This window comes from Macrobrachium nipponense, chromosome 35 (genome assembly GCF_015104395.2).
Source record: "Macrobrachium nipponense isolate FS-2020 chromosome 35, ASM1510439v2, whole genome shotgun sequence".
Lineage (NCBI taxonomy): Eukaryota > Metazoa > Arthropoda > Malacostraca > Decapoda > Palaemonidae > Macrobrachium > Macrobrachium nipponense.
The window spans coordinates 6,232,392-6,243,703 of NC_061096.1; positions in this window are offsets into that span (position 1 = coordinate 6,232,392).

The window sequence follows — 11,312 nt, forward strand, 5'->3', positions numbered from 1 at the left end:
CATAAGCATCAGGACAAATTTCGTGTGTTATAATTCGGTCTTCGATTTTCCAAGCTAAGTATTTATTGACTAAATTTTCGAAGAATGTTTTGATCTTGAATAAAAAAAAATTAATATACAATTACAAAGCGTTACAGTGAATGTAAATACTACGTTATGTTAGTGTTTGTACATACCATACAGGGCTTATTCAAATATTGTTGAAATATTCAATCTTTCCTAAGTTACGTTTCGGTATCTTCTTACATATGGTCGCTTCTCTTAATATCTATAGACATATATACACTCGCACCACATACATATGTACTATATATATATATATTATATATATATATATATATATATATATATATATATATATATATATGTGTGTGTGTGTGTGTGTGTGTGTGTGTGTATGTATATACATGTATATATACATATATATACTATATATATATATATATATATATATATATATATATATATTTCAGTTACGTTGTTTATCTATATATTAGGCCGCCGGGATACCTTCCACGAGACGAAACGTGGACCTTGTCGACGAAAAACGCAAAACCCATATCAATGTGGACTTCCACATAGGCTATATAAATAAAGGTATAAGCCACGAAGGAAAGATAAACAACGGAGTCTCTGCAAGGACGTTGAGTCGAAAGATCTTCCAGAAACTCCGTTGTTTATCTTTCTTTCGTGGCTTATACCTTTATTTATGGATTTATCACGTTCCAAACTTTCGTGATTCAGTTATACGTAGGCTATATACTATACGCTCAAAGAGAATTCAGTCGGTGATAAAATAGGAAATATTCGAATAGTTATCGATATTCACTTAAAGCCCTATTAACATCGACAAAAACTCTTGCAGGCTCCCCTATTCTTTACTATCATTTATCTTTTATAATTAAAACAGATAATTGGAGAAACACCGGCCAATCTTTTTACAGTGAATATTCTCTAAAGGGAATTTCCTTTGTTCTACAAAAATTAGATTAGTCTTTTAACGGTTCATAAAAACCATTATCTATATTTTCTAGGAGTAAAAATTAAAGTTCTTTATTCTGCTTTATTTCTAGCTTTAAAATAGGAACTAGGAAGGAAACTACTGTGTTTTTCGATAGTTAAAAAGGATTTTTTTCTGGAATTATACGGAGGACTACAGGGACCGTCGCGAGTTTGTGATAATGTTAAAATGAAGGCTCTTTACTCTGGTTTATTTCACATATGTTTACAGATGAAAAAGAGAGCTTTAGCCATTTCTTTTAGCATTTAGTTTGTATGGGTCAGTGTTGGTTCTCAATCAGGGAGGAATTCCGCCCCCGGGGTGGGTTGGGTTTCAGTGTTTCAGGTGGGGAATTTGACCACAGATTGGCAGGCTCAAACTGGCTCTTGGACCACACAAAACACAGTGTGCGTAGGTCCTCACTACCGAGAGCTCACGCTAGGCTTTCTCTCCGCTAGCTTATGTGGTTGTGTTAGTATTTTGTTGCAATATCATTTGGATTGCACCTTTGGAGGCAGACCATTTTTGGAGCGGGGGTGGGGGGAATGACATTCCGACATATGGTGAAAGGGTGCATGGGACAAAAAAGGTTGAGAACCACTGGTATAGGTTCTCTACCATAATTTTGTTATATATATTTTTGTAATTGTTTTAAAGGGGGGAGGGAGAAAAAGAATGCCACTCAGATTTCGATCGTGAAAGCGAAAGTTGGGGCGGCAGGTGGTGGTGGGTCTCGATAGCTATCCAGAGCAAGGATGAATTCGTACCCAAGCAATGTAGACCGCTTTTCTATTAAAACACTCGCCCGATAAGCATCAGGTTTGCTGTAAATTACCTCTACCAGTCACTTTCACTGATAACTCTGTCCCAATTTACTATCAGGTATGATCTCCGGTTGAAACAGACTTTGTATGTTAGGATCTGTGCTTCGACTCCAAATATTAATGGTCCGCAGGAATGGCTTATAAAAAGGAACACGTGTAGAGAATGACTTCCGTGAAATATCGCAACCATGGGGACATACCTTCAAAAAGAGGGGACTCTGTACATACAAAATAATGAATATGTATATATATATATATATATACATATATATATATACCAATATATATATATATATATATAGATATATATTAGATATTATTATACATATAATAAAACGCGAGAGAGACAGAGAGAGCAGCATTAATCCAACAACAGAAATCATAAGCTATGGACCAACTTCTTTTTTTTCTCAGATAATTCCAACACTGAAAAGGAAAGAAAAATGTTATAGAGAGAGCGCTCGAGCGAGAGGCGAGAGAGAGAGAGAGAGAGAGAGAGAGATAGAGAGAGAGAGCGAGCGAGAGAGAAGAGAGAGAGAGAAGGTAGAGAGGAGAAAATGAAGAGAGAAAAGGAATATATGAAGATGAGGGTGAGGGTGTTGTTGGTTAGCACGTGTTACTGATAGTAATGATGGGGTAATTTACGACCATGTCACGTAGGTCCTACCACACCTGGTCTCTCTCTCTCTCTCTCTCTCTCTCTCTCTCTCTCTCTCTCTCTCTCTGGTGAATTTTCAACATATGGTGCATACAAGTTAGAAGCACAATAGCTACCGTTATAGTATAGTGCGTTCATTTTTCGAATACATAATGTTAGAAATCGCCTGACATCGGCTTGCCAGTAATTTTCGCTGTACAAACATACAAATCATCTTGTCAACAAAATCATGCATACTGCAAATGCATTATCTTCAACAGCCACAGAATCGAGATAAATCACTTTTTGCACAGTCTCTCGTCTAGTAAGACAAAACATTTATCACTAAATGCAAGAAAAGTCTCCAGCAGACGTGTCATGGTAATCTATCCAACCTGACACGAGCGCAAGTGTCAGAAATGAAAAGAGGACATGGAAAACAAAACGCAATTAACCCTGGTTAATGTGTATTATAATGATAGATGGCTCGCTCGTATCATCATTCTTGGAGATTTATTACAGTTTACACATTTCTGCATGCATTTTCTATTCTCCTCGAGCGCTGCAGGTCCTATCTCTCTTTCTCTCTCTCTCTCCGCATCGCAACTCAGTTGATAAGATCAAAATAAGAGGATGACTGAGTGAACGGGTCAGATCTAATCTATACGGTGTCTTTAAATTGGCAGGACATATTTATAGTTACGGCCAAGAAATGACACTAATACATATATATATATATATATATATATATATATATATATATATATATATAGTATATATATTATACACATATATATATATATATACGTGTGTATTTGTGTGTTATGTAAATGTATTTATATGTATATATGTATCTATACTATATACATATAATTTCTAAGTGTTAATCTCCCAGTTCCCAACAAACCCTTTTGTATGCCCTTTATACTATCACTAAGAGACCTACCACAGTCTGCCAGCAAGAAGCAATTAATCCATTACTTAAGACAGTACCGCACATTGGACTTCTCTTAGCTATGGGGCAAAAGACATTTTGTAGCTCCCTTGAAATCAGTCCTGGTGAGGTAATGCCGCTAACCACACTCTACACACACACACACACACACACACACACACACACACACACACATATATATATATATATATATATATATATATATATATATATATATATATGTGTGTGTGTGTGTGTGTGTGTGTGTGTGTGTGTGTGTGTGTGGGTTGTAATGAGTGCATTTGCTGTCAGAAATACAGACTTTCTAAACGTAGTACACGTGTATATTTTGATGTTCTGTATGTACTCGGTCAACTTAGAACTCTTCCAATTCTTGCCTATGTACGTAATAGAAAAAAGATCTTCATCGGGTGACAGAGATGACAAACAATACGTCGAGGTATTTTTGGCTGATATGTCACCAGAAGTTTATTTTACTGACGTCACCTCAGGCAACAAGTGTCACCGCGGTTACCATAAAGCTGAATCTGGATGTTTTCTGCAGACACTGAATATTTCTGAATTTTCGTAGCGATATTAAGATGATCACTTGTGCCAAGATAGTGGAAATTATCATCGGTAAAAGTCAAGAGATAAATGGGCTATTTACTGAAGTCACGGGAATGAGGCAACCCAAATTAAAACGCCCTTACCCTTTTCAGCTTCAATTGTCGTCTTTGTGTGTGTGTGTGTGTGTGTGTGTGTGTGTGTGTGTTATTTACCTGTCTATAGACGGAGCATCTATAAATTTATTTTTGTAACTCCTCACGTTTTGCTTTACATATTTCAGATTTGGGTTTCCTGTTCTACGGAACCCTGTTTTGTAAGGTGACGATCTTCTCTGGTCATGTTAAGCGTCTACATTATATATATATATAATATATATATATAATATATATATATATATAATATATATATATATATATAACACGAGTTAATGCATGAGCTATTTGTCTTAGCATAAATTTTAAAAAAATTAACGAAATCAAGTAAAATTTTATATGACTGAATTGAAATTATGTAAATTCAAGGTAACCTAGACCTCTATACACATAGGTGATTTGAAAATAAACGGAAGAATGAAATGAACTTCACACACACACACACACTATATATATATATATATATATATATATATATATATATATATATTTATAGTATATATATTTTTATTTTTTTGAAGTAATAAAAGTCCACACTCATGTAAGATGTGTATTAAAAAATTCTTATATGACTGGAGCTTTCGTCTACTTGATCAGTAGACCTCATCAGCCAGTACGGCTGATGAGGTCTACTGATCAAGTAGACGAAAGCTCCCGTCATATAAGAATTTTTTAATACACATCTTACATAAGTGTGGACTTTTATTGCTTCAAAAAATTTTCCAATCACGTTATGGTGAGTTTTTCAGATACATATAATAATAATTATGTATATATATATATATCAATATATATATATATTATATATATACTAATATTAACATATATACTCTCTCTCTCTCTCTCTTTAGGGGTTATATATATATATATATATATATATATATATATTTATTATATATATATATTATATATATAATATACACAGAGAGAGAGAGAGAGAGAGAGAGAGATAATCAACACACACTGACGCGTGGAACAGAAATCAATTTCTGACTCAGGGCTTTCAATTGAAAGGCCATGGCGCTGCCAACTGAACCACACAAGTCATAAAAGCTGAAACGTAAGTACCAATGTACCTAAGGGTCTTACCTGGGCAGGCAGTTAGCTCTCCCAGTTAAAAGCCTTGGGTACAGGGCGCCACGTCCTTGCCTTTCAATTGAATGACCTGGGTTCGCTCCTGATGCGAGTCAAAAAAATTTATTTTTGTGTGTTGATCACTTCTATGATGCTCCCTCAGAAGGGATAATTTGAAAATACAGGTTTGCCGTTATTGGTTATATTAGACCAGTACTAATCATGCACACTTGCAAACATCTTAGGGACCTTTCGTCTAAGTTCATTTTGCTGTGAACCAGAAAGTGAGCATCAGATGACCTTTATTTGGAGCAAAGAAACTTTACGTAATTGATGGAATTGTATTGATCGGGAAGCTGGCGACCATTAGAAATGCTCATCCTTCATCTGCTACTCCTTACACCTGTTGCTAAATGACCGATGCAGGATGATTGCGGCGAAATTCCACGAATTACTATTTAATGACATGGAATTAGCTTTAACCACGGCCTGTGTTAAAGCGTTTTTTGCACTTAAGCAGTCGCCCATAATATTAGACACCTTATTGAAGGCAGGTGACCGTCACACGTGCTGAGAGCGGAGGTTATGGATTGATATCTCCCACTTGGCGAAATTTTAGCAATTGCAGGTCTCACTTCCCTCTTCCTATTGCAGCTATTTTAGGTGAAACGGTTTACCATTGCACGTCTTCTTTCATTGGCTTTTTTAGGTCATCTGTTACTAGTGAATACGATGAAGACCGAATTAAAGATGTATGTTTAAAAAACTTAATTAATGACAATTAATGATCGTTTGATGGACTCCATAAGGCTGATAGGAGGTGCTCCAAATATCGGCGCGGAAGGTGGATAGACAAATGGGTTCGATAGCGTTGGTAAGAACACCTTAAACTGTGAAAACAATAAAGGATACAGGTTTCTACCATCTTGATGTCTAATATCTTAATCAATTGCAGACTGGCTCTTCTCCAAACACAAGTGGAGGAAAAGAAATCTATGACCATGTGGCAAGAGAACAACAGAAAATGAATTAATCTTTTCATCAATACTCGTTTTGCAACTTGCTTTATTCAGCAAGATGGAAAATAATTCAGGGGTCTCCCTATAATACATCTAATGAGCCTAATCCAAAAGGATTTTTTTTTTTTTTTCAAAGAATAAAATTTGTCTAAATTATCAAAATAGTATTAAGAAATTTGATCACACGGTCATGCGATAGAATCTTTAGATCCCTTGACATGTTTAAATATAATATACTTTGCTCAAAGAAAGCAAATAATAAAAAAGAAAGGAAGGAAGAAATTCAGAGAGAGAGAGAGAGAGAGAGAGAGAGAGAGAGAGAGAGAGAGAGAGAGAGAGAGAAAGAGAAATTATATAGCTTATTATATTTCACTTTTAAATCTGAACTTTACTTTTACAGATTCTTGTACAAATTGCTTCTCTAGAAGCAAAAGTTTAACTACTCGAAAATGAATGAGTAGTTTCGTACGCAGCGAAAGAGATGATTTGCAATTGTGTTTCTGGAAGAATCCGAAGTATTTTATAAAGAATTTTTATTTTTACCTCTATTATATTCTGTGCTCCCGTTTAAGCGTAAATCTTGGATAGATTGTTGTGGCAATTTCACTTGCTTATTATTATTATTATTGAAAGATATTGATCATGCTCGGATGATACCGAGAGAAACGTTGGCCACTAAATCGACCTATATTTTGACCTATTTATTTATTTATTTACTGTGATAAATAAATTTGTAAGCTATATCCCTGAAATTGACTCCTCCTAATGAATCATAACGGCGCAATACTCGCCAGTTGTAATAAAAGAGAGAAAGCAATTATTAGAAGAATATAGAAGACTATTTACAAGTTAAATGCAGCTGATGCAGCAGTATCTTTCAATAAGACTTGTTTGAAAGAGGGTCTCCTTCCAGTATATTATTATTATTATTATTATTATATTATTATTATTATTATTATTATTATTATTATCAAACCCAAGCGATTCTTGTGAAGTTCGTCTGAACTGTCTTCACATCTGAAGAAGTAACCCTAACATAGAAATGGGATGCACTGCAGATCTGATGCAAATGGAGGTCTCAGACGACCTGCTAAATACTAATCCTTCGAACTTGAACAATTCTTTTCTTCAGAAAGGACAGTTTTCTGGCTGTCAGTCTGATAAAGCCAATAAAGGGCGAGAGCAATTGCAAGCTAAATATAGCTAACGGAAAACAAACAGCTGCAACGCCGCTGTCGAGAGATTTATGTCACCCCCCACGCGTACTTACCACCTGAAATTGAGTGAAGATAATAGATCATCCCCGGAACTAGATAGCCGAATTGTCAGGAGATAGTAGCTTTAAGAGTCATTTGGTATCAAGGAAAATTGCTTTCAAATTCAAGCAAATTTAAAAGATCCACCACCATGCGCCCTACAGGAAATACAAATGTTTTCATTCATATGTACTGTCGGCCAAAAAACTGGTGGCAGAGTTTCATAATTTTTCGTTCACTTGCCTGACACACGATTCATACCTTATTTATCTATTTTTCTTTTCAAAGATGGAAGAAATCATATGTAATGACGTTACAAACAGTCACTGATCTTTAGAACATTATGTTATGTTATTGTGTAAAACTATTTTCCATATAGCAAAATTGACGTGAACGAAACGAAGTGATAAAAAACGTCATATCACAACCACTGATATACATTACCAAATAGACAGGAGACACCTATCACTAGTAGTATCGCATAAACATAGTCCTTACATTATCATTTCAATATTAAGTTGAAGGTAGTTGAACTATTCCATTTGTTAAATTTTACGGAAAACATTTGAATCTCACAAAATGCTATCAAATTTAAAAACAAAAAGAAAAAAAAACGATAACCTAACAGTGTGAATCATGCGACCTCAGTCTATTGCTTTTGATGTCGTTATGTGCACGGGAATCTAATGTCAAAATTGTCAATGTGTCATTTATCGGTCTAAGAAACATCCCTCGATGAGCGAGAGACAATTATTGCACTGCATTCGGTGCAAGTTCCTGTTGGAGAGATATCAAGAAAGCTTAATAAACTAGAAAGAATCATACATAGATGAATCAAATTGTTTAAAGAACGGCAAAGTTTAGAACATGGGCCTAGAGGTGGAACACCTCGAAGCACCACAAGAGAGCAAGACAACAGTAGTGTAAATGTTGCTGAGCAACATTTATTTGTGAATTTTGAATTCTAGTGCCTCGTCACGATATTGCTGAACCAGGAATCATGACTAGCTCTACGCTTATGACTGGTGTCTGATGAATACTTTAGATTGAGAGGAAGAGATTTTTAAATCTACACTTGAAATCTTTGATAGGTGTCTAATGAATAAGTCTAATGAATAAGCAAACTTATCTTTGATAGATGAGAGATTCAGTTAGGCTTACTCTTTTTGTTTTGTTTTTTTATCAGTGGCCAGCGAATACCACGGATAGGGAGGGGAAACAGTTTCAATGATGCATGCATTTTTTTTTTCTTCAAAACCTAAAGAATACATTTTATTGGGAGATACTTTATTAACATGAAAGCATCACTAATGATAACGGTTATTTTAAAATTCCCCGCACCGACAACGGACGCCTCGAAATGCATGTTTATAAAATATTTTCTGTTCAAAGAAACTTTATCTTTCATTCCCCAAAATATGTGCATACACTCGTGTTACACCCTGTATGATCCAAAATATGTGCATACACTCGTGTTAACCCTGTATGATGTTGTAGCCGTCAAAGAGCAACCCTTGATTAAAGCAGTAGATTTTTGCTTGAAAAAAAGAAAAAAAAAACATATGAAATAGACTTAAATGAGAACGTCACCTTTCATATTTCTTATCCTTTCAGCTACTTATAATAAGCTTATGGTAGTAGGTCTAGGTATACATGTGAAACTAATTTTAATTAATATATATTTAGAAGAAATGAATAGCTACAGAAAGATCAACCTAAGAAAGCTTTAATGAAAGTAAGCCTTTCTTAATGTATTCGTCAGTTTTGACTCCCACAGCTTTCCAACGTGTCCAAATGAAACAGGATGATATGCAAGGAGTTTGATAAAAAAATAGAAGACTGAATTATATTCGTTTGATTTTTTTATGATTGCTTTTTGACTTTGAATAGCTAGGTCTGAATAAATTATGTTAAGCAATTATTGAAAAGGATAAGAAGAAAGGCGAACATGGCTAATAAAACAAGAATAACGGGAATAATCAAATAAAGCAGATTAATATATATCTATATATATATATATATATATATATATATATATATATATATATATATATATAACAGCAAAAGCCACAGGGAAAATTTTAAAAAATGAAAAGACAGAGTGCAAGTACTTTCGTGTATTTACCACATCTTCGGGGCACTTTGGTGCCCCGAAGATGTGGTAAATCACGAAAGTACTTGGCACTCTGTCTTTCATTTTTTAAAAAATTTTCCCTGTGGCTTTGCTGTTAAACAAAATCACGTGCTACTTTTGTGATTGTATAGTATATATATATATATATATATATATATATATGACAGTAAGAACACGTACTTAGGGATTACGCGTAATCCCTGAATATTTCAGTGAATACGCGTTAATCTCACCAAGGAATTCTCGTCAAGGGGTCAGGTGGATCTAATTGACATGCAAATCATGCCCAGTGGATCCAACAAGAAATGGATCATGGTGTACCAGGATCACCTGACGAAGTTTTGCATCCTTCGAGCCTTGACGTCTAAGAGAGCTGCAGAGGTCGCTTTTCATCTACTGGACATTTTTCTTCTCTTTGGTGCCCCCGTTATTCTCCAAAGCGATAACGGATCCGAGTTCACTTCACAAGTCATTACAGAGCTGAAGGAAGTTTGGCCAAAACTAACACTGGTGCATGGTAAGCCTCGCCATCCCCAAAGTCAGGGGTCGGTTGAGCGCGCAAACGGTGATTACGCGTATTCACTGAAATATTCAGGGATTACGCATAATCCCTAGGTAGGTGTTCTTACTGTAACATATATATATTGTCGATTTAAATATTGATTCATATTACATATCCGAGAGAGTATACTGCTGAAAATAGACCTAGGCTAATCATGTGTGAAAATCAGAAGTCCAATTTAGGTCCACTAAATGTGTCATGCAAATTATTTTATTGATCAAAGGACAAAATTAGTTTAATTAAACATCGTTTTCAAAGAATGTTAACGCATTGATGGATTGATATTTGTCGGCTGTAGGAGACGAAATGACAACCCCCCAGTGCAGTATGATACGTTGAGTTAAGACTCGAGCGGCAGCAAAGCCAACTTCAAAATGCGTAGGATGCTGTTACGAAGCTAGAGTTGAGAATAAAATTAGAAATCGTGGACCCATCGGTATATAATTTCCTTACTTTGCAAAACAATTATCTTTAATACGTTGAACAAGTCTACTCAATTCTAATGTAATTCATTTCAAGTATAACACCTTTGAAAAGAGATGTTATTTATTGCTAAGTAAATAATCTGGCACCTGCATATGGCAATATTTCCATAACGAACAATGAATTAAGAAACTGCGCCAATTCTTCGTTGGCCGACAGTACTTAAAAAGAAGAAAACTTTTTTTTTTTTTTTTTTTTTTTTTTTGCTATTTGGGAATAAATGTTTCGAATACAAAATTCGTTCAGTGAGTGCTGCAGCAATAATGTTATTCCACATATTTTCTTTCCTGGCTAATGAAAATATTTTCAGACGATTCATTTGTATACTTTTCTTTCCTAGAGTTTCGTTTTTCCATTTTTATTTATTACTTTGACTGAATCGAGAGGCCTGGTATCCGGTATTACAACGTCGGGCAAATTCTCTTCGAATTTCAGTGCCTCCTGCATTGCATTGGGATTGGGTCACCATTGCAGTAGTCTTTTATTTTGTTTTATCATCGTATGCATATCATGAGCCACAAGGATTCTTTATGTCATCAAAGAAATGAGAAACTTTATAATATGTTCCTTAATACGTTACTAAAGCCAAAGTTTCTTCATGCTAGTAATAGGTTGTTGAATATATCTGCAGCAGAGACTTTCCTTTTCCTTTTTACGCTTTTATGTA